The sequence below is a fragment of the Lonchura striata genome, chromosome 11 (genome assembly GCF_050655825.1).
Source record: "Lonchura striata isolate lonStrDom1 chromosome 11, ASM5065582v1, whole genome shotgun sequence".
NCBI classification, from domain to species: domain Eukaryota; kingdom Metazoa; phylum Chordata; class Aves; order Passeriformes; family Estrildidae; genus Lonchura; species Lonchura striata.
This window is the reverse complement of record NC_140713.1, coordinates 12,734,824-12,757,652: the sequence shown is the minus strand read 5'-3', so window position 1 is coordinate 12,757,652 and position 22,829 is coordinate 12,734,824. Positions and strand designations below refer to the sequence as shown.

General features: G+C 41.7%; 1 protein-coding gene across 8 annotated transcripts in view; it reads left to right on the top strand.

Annotated features, from left to right (window-relative positions):
• The window catches only part of ZNF423 (zinc finger protein 423), a 227,855-nt gene that overhangs the window by 43,576 nt on the left and 161,450 nt on the right, over positions 1-22,829 (top strand). The window lies entirely within an intron of this gene.

The window sequence follows — 22,829 nt, the reverse complement described above, 5'->3', positions numbered from 1 at the left end:
TAAAGGGTGAAAAAACACGCTTCAATTTCTTGTTTCATGTCCCTTCCTTCCCTGGCCCAAAATGACAAAATTGCCTCCCCTTCCTTAACTCCCCCAAAAGGAAAAAAGACCCCAAAGGCCAAACCTGGGACTTGTTAACTCTGAAACATTTGCCAGATGTTTCAAATTAACATATTTCTTTCCCTCTTTCTCCTGTATGTGTTTGTACATCTCTGTGTGTGTGCAAACACATACAGAATGACTTCTGAAAAATTCTGTTGGCAGTCTGCACAGCTGCTGTGGGCTGGGGGAGTCATGGTCCCAGGGTTGGGTGGTATGTAGGAACAGCAAGACCTGTTACAGGTAGAATGCAAACTTTTAAAAAATATATAAATGTATTTTTCTACTAGTAAAATAACTATATAGGAGCATCTCTAGGGGAAAATGGCGCTTTTGTTACTATATTTTATTTTGTTCATCTAACCAGTAGAAGCTATTCTGAAAAAGTTTTTTGTGAGCATGAGTTGAGCCTGCAGTGATAAGTCTTGTCTCAGTGGCTCTGATGACCATGTGTCCTTGGTGTGCCAAAGGGCTCCAAGCTTGGTGTCTCCTGTGGGAGCTTCTCTGCTCCTGACACATACTGAGGGTGCACAGCCTGCGCATCCCTGACCACACCAGGGCAAGGGCTGCTCATGGGAGCTGCTTAGTGCAGCAGGAAATTTGGCTGTGAACACCATGAACAGGAACCCTGTGCTCAGATGGGTCTGTTTGGTGATAGCTTGGTACAGGACCATCCTTTTTCCTCTGGCAGAGCATGTGCACAAGTTGCTGTCTGCCCTGGTGTAGCTGCTTGTTCCTGGTAAAATCTGCCAAGGCAAAACACTTTGCAAGAATCCAACCTGTGGTGTAGTTGCACTGAGGAATTTACTTCAGTAGTTCAATTACAGCTAGAAATAGTTCATTTAATGATTTTAAATAACAACACCTTAAAGGCTGTGCATAATAACCTAGAGAATAAAAAAAACACAGAAGAGGCAGAGGCTGCCCTTGCACCAGGGTGAATAACCTGAGTGTCCACCAGTACTGTTTAACAATGGGCATATAGTTAATTTCCTTCCTCTTCAGGTTTTGTAAACATCTTTTCCTTAATGTAAAAGGACGAAAAAAACCCTTTTCCTTTCCTCCCTTAATCCAAGGACTTAGTTTGTTGTTGAATAGCTGGCCAGGCTTGTTTGCTGTCTAAGAGGCAGAGATGTTTTCTGTTCCAGAGGAACAGTGTAGCCGAGTACTTCTTCCCCCTGCTTTCTCCCCCTCAACCCTTAACACACGTGCAGCCCTTGCAGCCTGTCTGTCCTTCTCCAAAATTGTCACTGGGGCTGGGCAAGGCTGCTGGGGGCCAGGCAAGTGCCCACCTCTGCTCTGCAAAAGGGGCTCTGGCTTTTTCGAGGCCAAGACAAAAATAAGGTTCAATGCTCACAGAACAAAGGTCCGGTCAGACAATGCTGCATTTCTGTTGCAATACATCACGAGGGTGTTATCTTGAGGAGCAACAAGGGACGTTTTAAAGAAGTAAAAAGTCTTACTAAATATATAGAGAATTTAAGGCATTTTAAAGACCTATGAAAGCATTTTATATGGGAGTTGCTGGGGAGTTTCTCATTAGCCTGACTGTGAGGCCCCAGGGAATCTTGGCTGAATTGTCTGGGGCAAACAGAGCAGATTCTGTCTTCTCCTCAGGAGCCCGCAGACCTAAAAGCCTAATTTTTTTTTTTTTGGTGTCTGCTTTTGAGGTAGTTGAAGGTATCTTGTTTTTCTCTGCAGCTACATGTTACAGTACTGATCAAGAAAGAGTTTTGGAAATAGGGAACTGTGGCCCATGTCCTGAGTGCTGGGGACAAATGGCACTGGGTATGTCTCTGTGCACAAGTGTTTGCAGAGCATGGGGTTTCTTTGCAGTGTTTGCAACAAGAAAGGCCTCAGTGCCCAACCATCCATTAGCACATAACACTAGTGTAATTCAATTATAACATTCCAGAAATCATAAAAATAAATTACAGGTTGGTATTCCCTGCTTTCCCCATTAGCTCCAAATTTCCTGTCCCTGCCACCGAGCTCACAGCAGCAGCTGGGCACATGTGTGAGGGACATGTTAACACAGCACAGCATGGGGAAAAAAACAAAACACAATATTTTAGGACACAGATATTTGATGTTTTTCTGTTAAGATTTCTCCTCCATGCTTTTTTTATGCAGCACACCATTTTAGATTGTTAATTGCATTCTGCAATTTCTTTTAAAGTTTCTCTCCTTTTAGGGGAAAGAAAAGGGGAAGCAGCAGCTTTTCAGAAATGAACCACAAAATAAAGGAAAACCATCCTGTGGTCACTCCTTTTCCTCTCTTATTCTTTGCATGGCATCTCTCAGCAATGTAAATCAAAATTTTCACTTGGTATCTCTTGAGGAGCAACATCTTGACACAATTTGGAGACTTTCTTTTTCTGCAGGGCTACCAGAGCCCATGCTGGGGTGCTTTTAATGCTGTCTCTGCTGCTCAGGCTTGTGTTGCCTGTTCCCTCCTGGCTGTTCCCTCTGTTCTCCTCCTCTTTCAATCTTCTGATCCTGGTGCTACATTGTCTGTTCCCAGTGTTCAAGGTTTCTGTTCTCCTCTGTTCTGTAGAGTTGGGTTTAATTTTGGCTTCTTGGGAAAGCTGGGGTCTCATGAAGCAAACAGACTCACTGCGGCAAGTATTCGTACCTTGACTTTTTCTCATTTTCTGTTTATTGAGATAAGTAACAGAAAATGTATTCTCCTGCCTCACCTTTCCCCCTGGGGAAGTCTGTTTTGTCTACACAGCTGCTTGTCCCCTCAGCTTCCCTCCTGCACTCTGGGCTTGCATGGGCCACTGCCTGGTGCCCAAGACAAGAGCAGCAGCTTCCCAGGTCCCTTGTGGTGTCCCAGGGCCCAGAGCTGTCCTTTGTGGTGTTCCAGTGCCCAGAGCTGTCCCTTGTGGTGTCCCAGGGCCCAGAGCTGTCCCTGCCCTTTGCCTGGGCTGTGTCAGGAGCACTCAAGGAGTTCAGGTGAGGGAGACTCCACAGACACCAAATTCCTTTTCTCTATTCTTGCTTGCATTGGATTTTGTCTTATTTAACTTCTAATTGGAGAATGCAGAAAAATACAACATGAAATTCTGGAATCTTTGCTGCAGAGCACTGGAAAGGTCAGTTCCAATTCAGAGGGCATTAGAAACTTGTTATTTTGCAAGTACTCTAAAATTACCTGTCCTGAGTGTCTTCACAAGCTCAGATATTTTCTAGAAGCTGATTTCATTAGTAAATCAGTATGAGAAGATTCTGATTAACCTGGGTAAGGATTTCCAAAGAAATAAATCTTTGAATTTAGCAAAGAATTAAGAGACTTTGGTAATGTTTTTAGATGAATATTTTTTCAGTATACTGTGAGATTGCAGCTGGTTGGCTTTCTTGTGTTGGTTTAAAAAATGGCATCCTTGTCCCTACATTGACCTGTGTGACGCAGCCCAGTCAGTATAGTCTGAGGTTCTCAAAATTTTAAACATCTGTTCTGGAAGCATCCAGAACCCAGAAAAATGCAAACAAGAAATAAAGCTTGGAATGTTTGCAGCTCAGATTACTGCATTCCCCACTTATTATAAGTTGAAATTCTATTTTCCTTGGTAATGTGTGGGTTTTTACAGTGTCACATTGTAACGTGCTCTTTTTAGAAGAGAAAATAAAAGTAGTTCTTATTTCCTTATAAAGCTTTTTTTTTTTTAGCATTAGTATTTTACAGATAAATACTAACTTATATATTTTTTTAAATAAAGCACTTTTCATAGTGTTTTATTAAATGGAATATGAATACTCAGTTATGGAGTATGGAAAGTATGGAAAGAAATGGAATATGGGTACTCAGATAATGTCGTAGACGAACATCTTAGACTGATATAAGATTTTTGTAGCTGGATAATACAAAAAAGAAACAAAACAAGTAATTATAAACCCTTCCCAGATTCCTGTGTTTGTAGGAAACATGAGACAGATACAGGCACAGCTCTGTATCTGCAGGCACGAGGGCTTCCTGCGAGCAAGCCTCTGCTCCCAGGCTCCCGGGCAGTGCATGGGGGGCTGCAGGGGGAAGCTGTTGGCTGGAGTGACAGGGCAGTTCCCAGGGCTCCCTGAAGTCCCTGTGACATCCTGCAGCTGTGGCACCCGCAGGGGAAGGGGCAGTACAAACTGGGATTGGCGTGGTGCCGACGCGTGCGTGTGGTGTGGAAGCAGCCGCCGCCACGCTGCCGAGGTTCTCCGCTGGAGCGGCGCCGTAGGTGTTCCCCTCTTGTTTGGGGAGGGAATCTCCGGCAAGAAGGAGCGATCTTCACATGTGAACACAGCATGGGTGTCAGTATTTAAATTAGAAGCACACACCTGTGTATTACGGCGTTTCCTAGAAAATACTTACTATTAAAAATGTTAATTGGGAAAATTATAGCGATAGCACAGAGGAGGAGAATTAATTTCCATGGTACAAGAGGCGAGGAAAGAAAAGCTCATTTCAAAGTGAGCTGTCAAGTTCTCCCCCTACCCCATCACCCACTCTTTCCCAGGCTTCTTAAGGACAATGTACACAGGAAAGCTGGTCAGCTTAAAGGAAGCAGAGCAAGTGTAGTGCATTGCAGCATGTCATTGGTGCCTAAAGCCAGCCCTTCTACTTGCTACAGGCCACAACTGTAAAAGCGAGGATTTCAGCAGGCTGCAGGGTCACAGCAGCACCTGGCCTTGTGGACAAGACCCCAAGGACTGGTGTGGACTGGGATGCCAGCAGTGTATCAGGACTGGTAATTTCTGTCAAGTCTAGGAATACCTCTGGGGTCATCAGGATAACCTCATCTGAAATCTTGTGAGCTTGGTGCATGTGCTGGTGATGGGGATGTTCCCATAGGGTCTTCTGGCAGCAGCATCCTGCCTGGGACACGAGCATGCCACCAACATGGATGGTTGCATACTGATGTTCTGGGGTGGGCAGAGGCCAACCTCCCCAGGCCTGCATTCCTGTATTGCCAGCATTTTTCTCCCTCTGACAAATGCACTTTTTATTTAAAGGTGTGCCTGTTGGTACTTTATCTGCTGGGAGATTGAAACACTGTTGTTTCATTTCCTAGCACACACTGAAGGAAGTCAATCCCTTTCACGGGTGGACCATCAGGAGCAGCCTTCCTGGCTCTCCTGGGCTGGCTTGGTCTCCCCCCAGGCACAAAAATCCTGGTGAGGGATTTGCCATTGAGCTGGAGCGAGTGCTGGAGAAAAGGAAGGCACAGCACCTTCCTATCTTCTTCCATTCCTGTGTTTCTTTCAGTGGTGCCACCTTGTTCTCCCTTGCTGCCCAAGTGAAGGGCTGTGATTATATAAGCTTTTTTTGTGTTTTTAAGTAGAAGTTATATCTGTTGTTTATGACAGCTTTCAGGGGCATAGCTAGGAGTAATAGACTAAGGTAAAGCAAAGGACATGCTAGGCTGAATATCAGGAAACATTTCCAGGTAGTGGGATCTAGTAGCCTGGTATCATCTTCCATTACCATGGTAATTTACAAGGTAGATTGGAGAAAGCACTTGAAAATACAGTGTAGGAATGGTCTTACATCAGCAGAGGGATGGATAAGATCACCTGATAAATCCTTCTTATCTCTAACTGATCCAATTCTGCTGCATTCTGGATTTGCTAATCTGCAGATTTGAGCAGACAGAATGGCCAGGCAAATTGTGCTTTCTAGAGCTTATTTCAGTAAATATTTTAATGTAGAATGTCAAAGCACTTGCAAATGCTAATTAAGCCTCCCAACCTAGGAGGATGTCTTCCTTGTGCCACATATCCACACTACTTTGCATTATTCAGCATGCACAATGCTGCAGGTTGACCTTCCCCAAAGGGCTCTGGCTTTGGAACTGATGGGCACTTGCCAGCCCATCCTGCTTTGAGTAATTTCTGCAGGTCAGTGGCTTTGCTTTTCCAAATCTGCCTTGTCTGGCAGGGGTGGGGGAAGCTGAAACCATGCTGCTGTAGGAAGTGATTGCAGTGGGTTTTACCTTTGCGAAAGCAGACAGCTGGAGAGTTGAACAAAAGTCTCCTGGTGAACAATTTCTTTGGTTTTCACAGAAACTTGTTCTCGTTTGACTGGTTTATATTTTGCAGTTGTAACTGGTAGCTCAAAGCTCCCAGCCTGAATAAATGTAGAACAAGAATAGTGGAATATATTATGTTGGCCTGTTGCTTAAACAAGAAAAATCAATAAAATATAATGCCACAGTGGTGGATCCCCAGTAATCATTCTTCTTAAGAAAAGAAACAAACTATGGCAGTCATGAGAATGGGGTTTTATAAACAAGGTTGTAAAAGAAGAAAAATAAATGGAATGAAAAAGCTGCACTGCTTTGCATTCTACACTGAGCAAGAACATTGATATGAAACTCTGCAATGAAGAAATGTGTGAAATTTATGATGCTTTGTCCAAAAAATCTCTGATTGTTCAGTACAGGAAGCTAGAATAATTTGGTTTGGAAGGGACCTCTAGTGGGTCTTGGTCAACATTGACCTGACTTGTAAAAGTTTTGTAGCCTTTACTATGCTATTTTTGGTTATATTGTCTTAAGCTGTTTAGCTTATCAGGGACCAAGAGTCCAAGTATTGTCACTGTAGTATAAAAATGTGCAGCAAACAAAAATTAAGGCCATAATAGAAGATATGTTTGCATTTCTGTCATTTAGTGTCTAAAGTAGCCTTTTTCCAGTCTCACAACAAAGAATTACGATGTCACTGTCAAAATAAACCAGGCTCATCTCATAACCTTGTATTTGTTGTGTATAAATTCAAATGAGAACTCTTAAATGGGACCGTTATAATGAGATTTGAGATACCCTATAGCTCTCACTTGGAGACAAGTGACCTTTGTCTTCTTTGGGGCTGAGTAACAGCAATGAAGATTTAATAGATGCGTGCAGAGACCTGGCAGTAGACTTGGGATGTGTGTGGAAGAGGTGCTCAATGTGTCTTGCTCTACATATTTTTGAATTCCTCACACTTGGGACTGGAGTGCTGCCTGCTGGTGTGTACCATACTCATGCTTCCTTTCTCCCTTGGATGACTTTTGTGTTTGTTAGTAGAAATTATTAGACAGTCACAAAACACTAAAGAGAAAGGAAAAAACCCACACACTTTGCTTGGAAGCAGTCTGTGTTGCATAAAGCTCTGACAAGATCAAGCCTCTAATTAAATTATCTGGCACGTGGGCAATTCTGTTCCAAGATCTGCTGAGCTAATGTGTAGCCATTAGCTCATACAGCCACCAAATCAGAAGTACCAAAGAGACAATTTGCATAGGGCCACAGCGTGTTTTAAAAAATTCTGGTGAGTTGTGAAGCCTGTAATGTTAATTGCCAGTTAGCACATTGTAATTGCTGTAATTATTTGCAAGTAAAATGATGTAAGGGACTTAACATTGTACTTTTCTTTAACACTTTGCATGTTGGTGATCCACTAAATCTCCCACTTCAGAGTTTTGCTGGTTATTCAAAGAGCTTGACAGCCACTTGCTGAAGTCTGATCTCATCCACAAGCTTGCCATTCTGCCTGTTGGCTTTAATACTGAGCGGTGGCTCTCTGAAGCCTATATTAAAAAAAAAAAAAAAGGCAATAAAATAATAACTGCAAATGTCTGCTGCTGACCAGTGAGAGCATCGGCAGCCCTGCAGCCGGCCGTGCTGGAGCCCAGCTGGGAGAGAGCCCTCAGCACAAATTGCCAAGTCTATTGCCTCCCACCGCCACGCCGCGGAAGTGGGCCAAAAGCTCCTCCGTATGGGATTAAAGGGATGTGTAATAGATTAAAGATCAAAAATGTTAATTAAGAAATGGTCTTTTCTAATAAGATGCCTTCAAGGGCATGGTACCAAAAATGAGGCAATATCTCATTTTGGCAACAGCTCAGGGTTGTAATGAAGCTGGAGCAGGGGGGTTAAGGGGAGAAAGAAGGGATGCCTCCTGTTCAAGGCAACTCCTTCAGAAGGGGTAAATCAATTAGCAGTAAAAATGTAAACATGTGAGTCAGAATGACTCTGAATGTTGCTGAACAGCATGGACTTAGAGGTACATGTTTTAGCTTGGCCTTTTGTTGAGGATAAATTGGTAGTTTGCAACAGATAAACAAGGACTCCTTCAGCTTACTGGTATTTAAACATCAGCCTGGTAATTTGGCTGAAAATAACCAATCTTGTTGAAAGATTTGATACATTTGCAGTGAATCTGTTCAATATATTTTAGTGATGTAATCATCTAGATATAGGAAATTCACTGTCTTTGCTGTGTTGAAATTTGTAGGTGTAATGTTTGGGTAAAAGCTTATTTCTCCACAGAAAAGGGGAGAGCCACTACTCCGTACTCATGTTTCAGGCTCCTGCAGCAGGGGAAGTTTATGTTTTACAGATAAAACTGATATGCAAGTGTTGCTGATGTGTTTCAAACATCAAAGGTGCTTTTAAAAGCTGTGAAATATTATTGCATCATTATGACTAAAGCAAACATGCTTTTCCTTAAACTCGAGTGTTCTAGTCAGTGAGCCCACTGTTGCATTTCTCTAGTAAACTCATCAAAGCTCCAAAAGGAAAACTCAGCTGTTTAGCAGTGTTTTTATTGTGGTAGAATGATGGGATTGCACATGTCACTTCATCCCACAGTGTCCCTCCAAGTACCTCGATACTGCAAGCTGCAGTGTTTCTGAAGGAATTCATTTGCCAGCATAAAATGGAGGGACCCTCTAGGCAAATTACTTCCATAATAGTCAGAAGTTTTTGCTTGGGTAAAGAAAACCCAAAACTGACATGGTGAGATCTCCATGCAGTGTGTGTATGTGTTTTAAGGCTCTGACTGTTGTTTGAACCAATGCCAGAGAAAATTTTCAGTTTGAGAGAAACACGGTGGGAAGGCTCTTGCTGGTCACGTCCCTCTGTGTGAGTAGTAAGCTGGGGCCATCTTGAAGCACCTTGGTAGAAAAAGTCCTCTGAGAAGGGTTTGAAATTTAGATTTGTTGCTCTATCTGTGTATATTTTATTTTAATCTATTGTGTTCTCCTTGAGAGGAGTGATGGTTTTCCCCTGAAAGGCTTTTTGCACCTCTTGAGCTGGGCATGGTGTAGACTTGTGCTTATTGGTATTATTTAGCTTGGATAGGGGCTATAGGTGACTTAGATGACACTAAATTCCTGTGCCCTGATTCTGTCAGATGAGTAAAAACAAATGGAGATAGTGGTTGTTTCCATTCAGAGAAAGCAAATCAGAGAACTATTTCTTATTCAAATAAGATGTTTTTGTGGTTTGTAAACGTATCATTTTGACAGACTGATTAGTTCCATCTTGATTTCACTTATGGTTTTTGTTAAAAGAAATGTGTAACTTGGACTTGAATAGCATTCCCCCAAGAAGGGCTATGTCAGGCCATTCCTGCTGACACATCAAGGAGATGCAATTGTAGCAACAAAAATATTAGTGCCTTTTCCTGACTATGAAGCTTGCTTAAAAGTCTATAAAACAGTGTTTTGAATTGAAGTCTTCCTCTACATAAGTTTGACCATGGTAAAGAAAGATAACTATAGTCTGTCCTTCTTTCAGTGACAAAAGGGAAGATTTCAATTTTGCACTGTTCATTTAATCAGATATTTGCAGAGAAATGGTTGATTCACAATGCTGTCATTACTTTCTACAGAATACATGTCCATTATTAAAACTGAGAAAAAGTGGGCTTAAACCTTGATAGCAGTTTATATCAGACTCTCTGCAATTAGCACAGAAGTCCAGAAGACCATTTATTCTGCTAAATGAATGAGAAATGTTCTGTGCAAAAAGCATTTGGCTTCTCTTCCTTGTTCATATTAAACAAAATACATTTATTGCCAAATTTCCACAGTAATGTCCAAGAAGCATAAAGAAAATCAACAGGGCTAGTGAGGTATAACTAAGAGCAGCATTTGGTCTACAATCTTATGACAAAAAGGTTTTGCAGCAAAAATGTATTTTTTCTGATGAAAATGAATTTCAGGTAAAAATCTTGCACAAGTCTGTAATACTCAGATGGGTAAAACAATTTCCAGACAAGATGTTTGCAAAATCCACTTTTTCCCCGCCATTTTTTATCTTCATATACTGTATGTGCAAACAGCTGTGGTGGTGAAGACATGCAGGATATCACTTCTGCAAATGGTCTTTGAAGCTCAGGGTTTGTGTTGTGATGCAAAAGCATAGATGCTTCTGTATAACAGAACTAAATTATGTTTCATTTTTTGCCTTTAATTCAAAAAAGTGGTGCTTATTGTTCATGTGTGTGTGTGAAATTAAGTAAAAATTGGTGGTGTTCTTCCTCCAAAATGGTTTTTAAAAACTGAAGACTTCTTAGGGTTTTATTTTTTTATAAAAAGAAGTTGTGAGCCTGTTGTATTTTAAATGTCTTTCTGAGTTGCAAACAACTCAGAAAAGCTACACCACAGGATCTGGAAGAGCAGCAGAGCTGTCAGTGAATTATTAAATAAGAAAAGACATCCTTAGAGTTAAATGATTTTTAGCTTGATCCTGTAATGAAATAATTTAAAACCATATCTGGTTAATGAACTCTGTGGCCAGACAGCATAACTGGCCAAGGATGTAGGGAGTGAAAGAGTTAAAAACAGACTCCTGGCTCTGATGGCTGTAAGAGCAGTGGAAGGGTCCAGTGCAAACCCATAACCCCTTTTTCAGCACCCACCACAGGCTGTTGAAAAAGCTATGGAGTAGCATAAAGTTGTTAACTGTCCATCTTCCTGCCAGTCAGCAACTAAAACACGAATTCCATAATGTAAGGAAAAAAGTTGGGAGCAACTTCCTCCCAAAAAAGTGCCTTTTAAAAAGAGGATAATTTTGTTTTGGTTACTACTTTTTACCTTGGCAAAGTACACAGGGAATGGGGCTGCTAAAGAGCGCATCAACTAAATTAGGGTTAATTAGAAGTTCTCCCAGATAGCTGGTGCTTCATCAGCAACAAAGCAGCATGTAAATAAATTTAATTTCTCTCCAAATAAACTCTTCACAAGCTTAATTACAAGAGCAACAATATCTCCCCCTAGCCCCCCCCTTGTTCACTAGTGGGAGAGGCTCATTATGAGCAGTATCTGGTGAGGGCTACATGGGCAGGCCAGAGCTGCCCCTCTCACAGGTGTCCTCCGAGGTCAGGAAGAAGTGAAGGAACTTCCAGCCTACCTGGAAGATCCCAATTAAGGTAATTCATGAGAAATTTGAGAAGCAGAAAGCACCGATAAAAAAAAAATCAAAACAACACCACCATATTCTGGAGAGACTTTGTTAATTACTTAAAGTATTTCCACTATTTTAATTATTTGCCATCTTAATTTCTTCACCTTTATTGCTCATTTGTGAGCAAAAAATATGAACTTTAGGTTTTATCTTTCCTTTTTATTCTTTTTTGCCATCCATCATTCTCACAGTAAATCCAAGGACTCTTCCAGTTCCTGGTGCTGTATACATACTGCTGTCTCCTGCTCTGACACTTGGGACCTGCTGAATAAGAGGAGAGGCTGAGGGACACCCAACTTTAAAGTAATTTTGGCTTTAAGTCCTTTAAATGTCTTTTCACACTTTCTTTACCACATAGGGCTAGAAGAAAAATTCAGGAAGATATTAGGGAAAAAAGTGTTATCATTGCTAAAAGGATCACCACACTGGAGGACAAGTGCAGCTCACTGCTTATTCCAGGGATAAAAAAACTATGCAGAAATTGGTTATCACAAGGAAAGTGCAAACCTGGGTGCCAGTTTCAGCTGGGTGCAGAAGTGCTTTGCTGAGGGCTCAAAGGGATTAACTCATTTCCTTTGGTGCTTGATACATTGTCCTCTGTGATTTTTAAATTTTTTTGTTATATCTAATACTGTTGAAACCAGTGAATTCCTTATTACACAGTGTCACGTTTCAGCCAATCCTAAATTAATAAATGAGCAGCAGCAGAATAGCATGCAGCACAATTCTAACAGCATGAGCTGCACAGAAGTATATTTCACTTAGCTTCAATTTAAATACTCTGCTTTGCTCGATTTAATTATGTGAAATTACTGAATTAATGGCTTTGTCAAGTAAAACGTGTAGAGTTCAGTATTAAGGAAAGAAATTAGAAAGGAAATCTGAGGTATGTTAATTTTTTGCGTGTGGGCTTGTTTTAAACACAAACTGAAATTTAACTGAGCCTACGGCCCAAAATCACTCATTTTAAGCCCAGGGAAGAGAGAAAGAGCAGGAAGTGGCAGGAAATTTCCTGAGCCATCCCTTGTTGGCTTGTGGTGATCTCCTGGGTGTATCTGCTGGGCAGGTTCATTGTGTGTTTGTGCAGCAGGAGCTGGCCAGGGGTACATGGGAGGGAAGACTCTGTAAAATCCAATGGACTCTCTAATAACTTGGCCACCTGTTAAATACCCTTTTCCTGTGCTGCATAGTATGATTTTCTTATCTCTTTCCTGGTTGAGAATCGTGTTATAACAGTTGCTTTTTTCACATTCATTAACTGAATTCTTTTGCTGTGGTTTGGATCCCTGCACCAAGACACGGTGCCTAGCCTGGTGCTTGGTTGTGCAGAGATGCACAACAAGACCTGAGGCTAATGTTTCTGAAAGCCTGCAAGCCCTGCTCTTCTGAAGCCATTTGGACACCTAGGTGCCTAACTCTCATTAATTTCCAGTTTCATGGGTTTTTACTACAGCCTGTTGCCACTTGTGAGTATTAGCCCCCTAAATCACTTGGGCTACCTACAGATGTCCCTCCCAGCCATAGCCGGAGCCGTGTAAAGGTGCTGTTTTCCCAGTTTCTGCTCTCTGTGCTGGCAGTGTCCAGCTTGGAAGGCTCTCCTGGAGCAGCAGCGAGTCTGTGTCAGCAGTAACTGGTTAGAGAGAGACATAAGAATGTGTTTGGGAAAACATGTCTTTTTCCTCAGGTACATTTGAAACACCTTTTTTCCCCAGAGCAAGCCAGATTTGTAGAAAGTCAGTGAGGGTTTTTTCCTCCAAAGATGATGTGGGGTATTTGATCGCGCCATAAAACCCACAACTAAGTTGTTGTCCAGGTTCAACCCTCTGTACCCTGGCTAAAAACAGGAGTTTTACCTGAGAAGCTAACTCCACCAACCCAGCCCCACTGAAAACTCTCAAGTCTTTAATCACAGTTTTGAAGAGTTCCAGGCACAGTTGTCACAGAAGTGGGTCTCTTCTGTGCTTCTTCAGCCACACATTTGTCATTCCCGATGGAAAATGATCCAGGCAGGTTCTGAGCAAACCAAGACCCATGAGAAGGTCAGTGAAATAATTATTACTTTCTCTAATTTGCCTGTGTGTATTTTTCCTCTTACCCCAATATGTTTTTTTACTCTTATTCCACTTTTCCCCTCTGTGTTGATCCACCCCTTGGTTCCTGACAGTTTGCAGAGGGCTCTCTTACTCTCTCAGTCCTAATGTTCTGGGGTTTCAATAGGTATAAGAGGAGGAATACGAAGGAGGAATATAAATCCTACCTGTAGGATCCCACCAGTTTGTTTTCTGAAAGACATTCCTTTTCAGCAAAACTTTTAAACAAATCCATATTTCAAGCATGGGAAAAGTGCATTTGAAAGGAAATATGTTCAGGGGGCCTAAGAGGGTATTTTCGTATGGAGTCCTTGCTCTGCTTAAATCTTGCTCCTGTGTGCACACAGGAGATATGAGTTCTCCAGGACCAGCACTTCCTGGAGAAAGGACAATTCAAAGTCCTGGACTTTATGGAGGAACAATAAAGGAATCTGCATTTTGAAATAGGCAAAGGGACATCAAAATACCTAGTGGCATTTATTGCTTATGGTAAATTACATCATCTGTAATTTTTCTCTCTTTGAAAATCAACAGGTTTGTTTTAATAAAGAGTTCCAGCAGCTGGTATTTTGAGCAGAACCAGTCAATACCTTATTTTTGCATTTGATATGCAGCTGCAATAACAAGCCACATGTGAATTTTATTAAGCCTTCTGAATATTCTGTCTGTTCAGGGAGCTATAGATTTAAGTTTTGCAGATATCTGGCTTTGCCTTGAAGTAAAAAAGCGCCAAACAACCTAAAAGGCACAAAAAGAAAAAAGAAAAAAAGAAAATCTCTCACACCATTTCCTCAAAGAAAGGAAAGGGTTTGTCATGCCCATGGATTAAAATGTGATTAAGAAGTCCCATGTTAGCTGTGAATGGAATTCCATAGAACCACTGGAAACAGAACACTTTTCTTCAACAAAGATTTGAAAAACAATAAGTTGAGTTTTAGTAAAATATTCATGTACCCAAATAAAGTTTAAGTGCCATTTTTCTTCTGAAAAGTTACTTGTATTTATTAGAGTATGACAGTCAGTATTATTTAGCAGTTGTATGTGAAAGAGAAAAGCAATTTTTTATGACAAAGTGTACTTCTCTTTGAAGTTAATACTTGCTGCATTCTAATTTCTTTGTGCATATAAATTACCTTTATATCTAAAATGCATGCATCTAAAATGGATTTTAGATCTGGTTTGATTTGAACCCCATTATGGAATTGAAGGTGGCAGTTACTCCCATTCAGATGCACCTTTGGAATCTGGAAGTGGACAGCAGCATCCTTTTTCAGAGGCAGATAATGTGTTGCATGGCAGTCACACATCTTGAGTACATGGATAGAGCCTTCTGCAGATGGCTGTTGAGCAGTTTGGGTGCAAACACGTTTTCTGATTTGGATGCCACAGGGATGCACAAAGCAGATCTGCAGGGGTTTGAGGCTGTCCTCTCCATGGAGAAGGCCGCAGTCTAAGGTGGAGCAGCTCTCCTCGCAGTCCCGTGGGGGGACAGAGTCTGTCCCTGGTCTGGAGAGGGCACCTGAGGGTGACCACAGGCACTGGCTGGGCAGTGTCCCACAGCCGGCGCTGTTCCAGCCAAACACTTTGGCACACTCTGGACTGTTCCACTCTCTGTCTTTCCTTGCGTTCCCTAAAAATCATTTGCAATGCTTTTTGTGTCGAGAAAGTGTTTACATCCCATATTTATCCTGTTAAACTGGCTGCCAAACACTGAAGAGCTGATAAACACTATGTGCTGTTAACACTATAAAGTACAATCCCACTGCTGCTTGCATGCAAATAAATAATAATAACTCAGCTCTTTGTCCGCTTTTCGGTCTGTAAGTGCATTTGTCACATAGTGTAGTAACATCTAAATCATTTTAGTAAAAGCACTAGAAAGGCTGAAACATTACCTGCAGCTATGATTAAGAGGAAATTTTACTGTTTGTTGGTGTTTATATGATTTCCTTATTTGATTTAAAAAAAAAAACAACACTTCTAAAATGATGTGATGCTTAATCACTGTTGCTGGGTTTCACTTTTTAAAAACCTTTCACTGAGTTATTTCACCTTCCTAAGGACTGAAGCATTGGCCTGTAGGCTAAAAGTTTCTGTGAAATACTCATTAAATCTTTTCTTGTGGCCATTACAGACACAGATATCATTTTAATGTGCTTGGTCAGTTTTGAGGCCACTATTTTTGTTACTGCCCATAAATCAGTAGCAAGTATTTTTAGTGTCATCAGTGAAAGGTTAATAGAAGTCCATAATTTTCAGACATATCTCTTTCGATTAGCTGCTCAGAAATTTCCTTAAAAAGGGGGTGTCAATTGTTTCACTCCAAAAACTGGAGACTGTGTCCAATTTGTGTATAAATTGAAATTGTATTTCTATAGACTCTCTGGAAGGTGTTGCCTTCAAGGTAATGATTTAAACATAAACTGACCCTTGATGAGGGAGCTGGAGTTTCAGTTTAATGTGTTTCTGCAATTTTCCTTTGCCTTCAGTGCCTTCAAATTCCACACAAATAATTCCTTCATAACAAGTGCCTTTTCAGAAGATGTATGCTGCTGACAGTTAATATAAAATTATTGCCCCTGAATGCATTTTCGTAATTACTTCCCAGAGAACTGTCTTTGTGTTAGAAGACATTTCACACTTTAGTAACATAAGTGTTTGGGGAGAACATGAGTAATAATTACAGGCAGTCTTTCAGTGAAAATAAACCTAAAAAATTATAAAAAAGCTAATGTTAAAGTTGGTTACAGGCAGTGAGAAATTTATTCATCACATTATGCCTGTCTGTATATTTTCCAAGTTTAATAACCCTTCAGTAACTAAACTTAAAAAAAGCCATAAAGAACAGAGAAACTGCTTTCTAATTTTTAAGCAATAATGAAAAGTGACATGCTTCTAGAGACAGAATAAAGAAATTCAATCTGAATGCTCCTATAGGAGATTTCTGCTATAATGGAAAATGAAATAGCTCACAGTTTGATCAATAAAAAAATTAACAGCATTTATTAAAAGGTTTCTCTAGTATGTTGACTGAAGAATACAATAGAAGTCTTGATCCAATAAAACCAGGATAGTAGGATGAGTTTGTGTGTGTGAGTGTGATTTGTAAGAATCATTGACTGAGCAAAGACAGTGGGTTTCAGGTTAGATGCTAGGTGTACATGGTTACCCTGTTCTAGAGAGCTGGAGCCAGGACTGGCTGTATGAATAGGCATCATTCTGGGAGATTGTTTCACTGGACAAAACAGGGCAATTATACCATACATACATATATCTAACTAGATGTATGGTGTATCTCTACAGCAGAGATAACAATGCAGAGATGTAGGTGGGCTCAGGTGGAAGCAAAGCACTGCAGGGCAAGAGGTTTATGTGTGTTACGCATCCTGTGTGTGATACCTGTGACTGCTACAGCACAAGAAAGTGCAGTGAGCTGCCAGTCCTCTGCTGCGTGTTCCTGCCACTTTCCATGCCTTTAAACTCCAGGTAGACACCTGAGGTTTTCTTAAACTGCTGCTAATTTGAGAAAATTGCATCCTGTCTGAAGGAAGATGGACATTTTCCCTGAGAAGTGTTGGTGTAAGTAAGCTAAGAGAAGGCTCTGAGAGGCAGCTGTGGGATGTGCAGGGCTGTCAGCATCAGTTCTGTGAGTGGTGCAGGGCCAGCAGAAGCAGATGCAGTGCTGGTGCTGGCACCAGTTATTCCTGGGGTGCTTGGAACCCCTTTCTCTAAGAGTGTGTGTTCCAGCATATATAGAAGGAGGTGCTGTACCCTACTAAATTAGTTTTTCTTTGCCAAGTTAAAGAATGCTGAGAAGTTTCCATTTACTTACAAATTATTATGATTTAATACAAACTGGAGTGTAATAAGGCTCTGTTGTGAAATGTTATCATGTGTGCCTCCTAAAATCTCTGACTTTTGTATATTTTATTCTTAACACCCTTCACACAAAATAGTATTGCTGGTGTGATCTGTGCTTTATCCCATGGGTTGTTATGCAGAGATACCGAGCACTGAGCAGTCTCCTCTTCCCTTGCCTTTCCAAAAGAAGCTCTTGCAGCCACGGCTGCTGCTGTTGGTGGAGGCGGCTGTCAGAGGCAGACAAATGACAGCTCGCAGAGGCTGCAGCGGCCATAGCCCTAGGAGGGCACGAGGAGGTAACAATATGCAATTTTCATGGTTCGAGGGTAGCCTTATCCTACTGTTCTTCATTACAGTACTGCAGTGAGATCAATTTTATTAAGTTGTAAGTCTTAGGAGGCCAACACCATTAACTACATGCTGGACCAAATAATTTTTTTGGTTTTATGATTGTTTTTTCCTCTTGTTGAGGGAAGGCAAGATCTTATGTGTGGATCTCTTCAGCCCGAGAGGAGCATTGCACAGCAACTGAGTGTCAGCAGGATTGTGTGCCTGCACTTTGCTCGCTTGCCCTGTTGTGTAGTCATCCCATGTGATTTACCATTGCATGAATATACTGTGGTGTTCCATGCATTATTCCTTTCTGGCTCTTTGTTTATTAGCTGGGCACCTTTTTTCTTTACCACATGTGGTTTGACACCATGTGAAAGTGGTCTGCTGCACTGCATGATGGAGGACCAAACCTGCTTGCCTTTGATGCACATAGTGCTGATTCGATGTGTGGAATGAGCTGCCTCTGATTCCTGGTCCTAGGGCTGGGGTGCAATCCACACTTTCTGACCTGGTTTGCTTGGCTGGAGCAGCTTTTTGGCAGCTTTGTGTGGGTACGGTTGCAGAGGTTACAGCAGCTCACAGGAGGGCCCTGGCCCTTTGAGAGGTAGCACACACACATATCTGCGTTCAAAATAGAAGTGTTTAAAAAAGATGTCTTTTGAAATGTTGAGGAGTCACAGATTGGGAGTACCCAACAAAGGCAAGACCTCATACTATGATGAAGATTTCAGTTTAAGTTTGTTTCTGATTTAATTACTGAAAGACTAGTGACTTCTTGGCATTTTTTCATTCTTTGATCACAAGTACAGAGAACATTGGACTCTCTATATTACAGAGCTAAAGACAACACTAAAATGTAGCAAACCACATAAAAGTAGAAACCTCCCCCACACTGATTTGGCATTTGACACTGAGCAAAACATTCACTAACAAATGTTTAGATTAGGCTTTTCCTTTAAGTCATTTGTCTCTTTTGTTCTCATTTCCTAATTATGGATGAAATTTCCTTTCCTTTTGTCTCACTGGGGTAGCCCTGTGGCCACAGGGCAGGAAGGCTGCACCCCTGGGTGGACACTGTGGGGCTCTGCCAAGCCCCAGGAGGTGTCAGTTGTTTGCCAGCACCCATCACTCCTCCAGCAATTAGCTTTTGTTTATTCAGTGCCATGTACTTTTGTCACTTGTCCTGCATCTCAGGAAACTTCTAGAAATAACCATAGTCCTTTGTGAGACCTTTGTTTTTGTTTGGACCAAGGTGAAGAATGAAGAGATGCCTCTTTTCTGCTCTTCATTTTACATTTTTCCTTCCAGCTGCCAGACCTGAGCAGTGCATGTCCATGTGTGTGTAGATGTTTATGTGGTGCTTACAGTGTGACTTTGCAGCTTGACCTCTGTGTGGCAAAGTTTCTGGGATAGAAAAGTGCTGCCTAGCACTGCATCAGTGGGTGTCTGCTTCTTCATGGAAGCCCTGTAACTGGGCCTATTTAAAGCCAGGCATGACCCTGCACTAAATAGCATGTTCCTAAGAGCAGCCCTAGATTTAAAATAAATCCCAGCTTCAAAAATCCACAGGCTTAAAAAAAAAAAAAAGAAAAGCCCCAGAAAATTTACTGGCACAAAGATAGAAAGGCTTGCCTATCCTGTATTGTGTTGACAGAATAAAAAATTTAAACTGTCCATAATTGATCCCACAGATGAAAAAATAAGCTGCGGTTGGTTTCTTTTCAATATTTTGTGGCCCATGTGTTGCAAGGTGTTACCCATTTCCAAGTGTTTCAGTGGAAATTGTAGGGAGGCATCAGCATCTTTCCAGCATAGCTCTGGCCTTGCTCTGTCTTCAGTCCTGCCCCACTAAGCAAAGCCCCAGAGCAGTTTGCTGTGGCTCTCCTGGCTGGGCTGTCCCTGTGGTCCTGGGCTGAGGCTGTGCCACGCTGGGCTCCAAGCACAGTCCCAGCCTGCTGGCAGGTCTGTCTGTCCCAGGCTCACTGAAGCAAGGGAAATCTGCTCTTGACTTGAGCTGAACATGGTACATGCAATCTGTCTTCAAATATTTGGCTTTAGGAGCACCTTGTTCCTGTAACAGAGCTGTTTTGAGCACAGCTCAGAAGGCATTTCTACTGACTGCAACTTTCAAACTGAGCCTTCGGGAATTCACTTTTTCAGCTTTGCCAAGTTTGCCACATTCCTTGGACCACCAGGTCAGGCAGGAACACTCCCAGTTCTTGCTATGTCTCCATTGAGATAGTGAATTTCTAGAGCATAAACTGGCTTGTATAGAAAAACCAAGGGTCATTAACAACATTAACTTTAGTGGCAATTAGAATAACATATTCCTGACTGTTGGCCAGATTGTTTAGGTCATAGGGTAAAATATTCTTTTGTAAAGCCCTGCAGACCTTCCACTACAGGGGAAAAAGTGTGTGTGTGTGTGTGGCGGGGGGGGGGGGTTGCAAAAAAAAGGAAAGAAAAACAAAAAAGCCCCCCCATCCCATTGCTTCACATTTTGGGTAGTGAGGTATACTTTTAAGACTGATCTCTCAAATTTTATTTTCTCTTACTCATAGAAGAAGATTGTTAGAACAGTCATTAGAAATGGCAAGGTCACTTAAAAATTACTCTTAACATTGAAGTGTTACTCTGTCTTTGGAACTGATCAGTGATCATTTATCCTCATCATTTATCCTGGTGCTGCCTGCAGTTCCCTTCTGCTGGCATTTGCCCACAGCATTGTGCTGAGCACACCACGCCAGTGTGAGCCTGTGGTGCCGTGCTGTCCTCATAGTGGTGTTTGGTGCACAATTTCCTCCAGGTCGGTAACTGTGATTATTGCTAATTTTTAAAGCAATCTAGATAGAAACTACTTACTACTGAATTAAGCTCACTAAAATCCAAGGCTTAAAAATGCAATCTTAAAAATTAGCTGTGGCAATAAATGTATATATCTGTGCTTGATGCCACAAGGCAGCCACTGATTTTTGGAGACTGCAAAACCAAGAAGCCCTTTTGCTTGGTGGTGCACAGACGTGTCCCCTCAGAGCCAGGGCCAGCTCCAAAGCCACCCCTGCTTGTGGTGCCAGCAGCACCTTGGCCTCCTGTGGTGACCCAAACCCCTCTGGCCGTGTGTGCTTGCACCCACAGGCAAGGTGCTCCTGTGGTTCTTGCCAGCAGGAAAATTGCAGGTTAAATTTGTGAACTGCTACAGCAGAGCTCTGCAGAAATGAGTTCCCGAGGAATGCTCGTGGCCTGCTGTCCTCATCAGGGAAACTGAGCTCATTGCGGGAGCAGCTGGGCTGCGTTTGAAGCTTTTCCATGCTGGCTGGACCACCCATTCCCATCACTGCTCTGGCTGTTGTGATCCCCTGGGCAAGGAGCATCTCCCCAGGGCCGCCCGCACCCCACACACCCTGCTGGCAGCCTGTGGCCAAAGAGTAGAGACAAAGGTCAAAAGCCCAAGAAACACCACAGATTTTTCTCAGCAGCGTTGGGTAATAGCAAGGCGAGCACGGAGTGTGCGGCTCTCAGCAGAGGAATCTAAAGAGCATTTTGTTTGAAGGACAGTAACACTGAGGTGTGGCAGACATCTACAATTCCTTTAACTCGCCAAAACCAGAAAACAATCCCATTGTAAAGCAGTGTTGCATTTGCTAAATAATTTCTGCAAGCTTCACTCTTGTGTTATTTGACATACAGCTCTGTCAAGCAACGGCGCTTTTGAGAAGTTGCCTAGAGGATCAGATTTCCCATTCAACAGGGAATTAAAAAATGTTTCTGGAATTTTGCTTTGCAGTGGGGAATCTATTTTCTTATCTCACATTGTACAATTTACTTTTCCTAAAGCAGTGTGCTAAATTATTTGTTATTGTTGGACTCGGTCGAGCAGCTTTATCCCTGGTGTAGTCACGAAGTATTGGAGTAAAACCAAGGATGAATTTGTCACAGTGTACTCAACAGATCAGCTGGTCTTTAGGTTAACTCTCAAAAGACAGCAGTTCTGTTAAAAATATTAGTGAAGGTCCCTTAAAGCTCCCCAAAGTTACCTAAAACCTTTCTTCTCAGGCTGTGGCAAAGTCAGTTCAGAAGTGCTTCCCCGAGGCCTTTGTCAGCAGGCAGCATGGACGCAGGTGCCAATTCTTTAGGTTACATTTATATGCTTGGACTCTTTTTATAGGTTTCTGTCATAAAACTGGAGAGCTGACATTCTGATTTATTAACTATCAAGTCTGCAGGACATAGGCTTTAAAAAGACTGAATGAGCTAAAATGTTTGTGATTGCAGTCTGGAATGAGACACTGTATAAAGGTGTGCCAAGTAAATATGACAAAATGTAAGTGATAATTTGAATATATATATTAAATGATGTGTGAAATAAAGCAAAGCTAGCATAGGTCTAAAAATGACTTACTATTTGGTGAAGTAGCAATATAAGAGAACCAGAATTGTGGTTTTTTTTCATTACAAGACATTTTTATTTAAGGAAGAGTCTATAAAGCATGAGGTTCAGCTAGTGGCATTTTATTGAATAAACATAGTATAGATGATGACTTACAATATGGAGTGCTTAGTGAGTGATACTTTTTATAACTAAATCTTTAAATTCATTACTGCTGTGCAAGTGGCATATCTGATTTGGTAAGATGAATATTATATCTTGCCCTTAATGGAAATTTTGTAGTAGAAAGGTATGTATAATTTAACAGCAAAAGAATCTGAAAATGTGCAGATCAGTTAACTGCTAAGAGGGAGGCTGTGGCACACCAACGCACACTCTGATTTTTAATATTTCCATTGCAATTGGAAGGGTGAGTTGTGTTACGAGTGCTCCATGGAAAGCTGCAGAGTGTTTTACAGCACTTGATTTATGTTACCATGCACAGAGCAGAAGATGGTATGCAATGTGCTCTGGCTGGATAGTGGTAGCAGAGCTCTAGCCATGTGTGTCTGAATTGCAGTGCTTGTGGTAACCAGTTTTCATCTTTAATAAATTTTATTTTCAGCTTTGCTTCATGTTTTCAGCATTGGTTGTCCTTAATCTTTTTGGTGCTGATCTGATTTTAGAAACAATTCATCTCTCTGTTTGCTGGTACTTCCTTAATGGCTTAAAACCCAAATGCATCCCAAACCAACAAGGTGGTATCTGCCTCCCACCTGGCTGAGAGCAACTGCTGGGCTTTTGGGGTCAGACGTTGTGCAAGGATCTCTTCTGCTGGCAGAGTCTGTGGTTCTGTTTCACTTT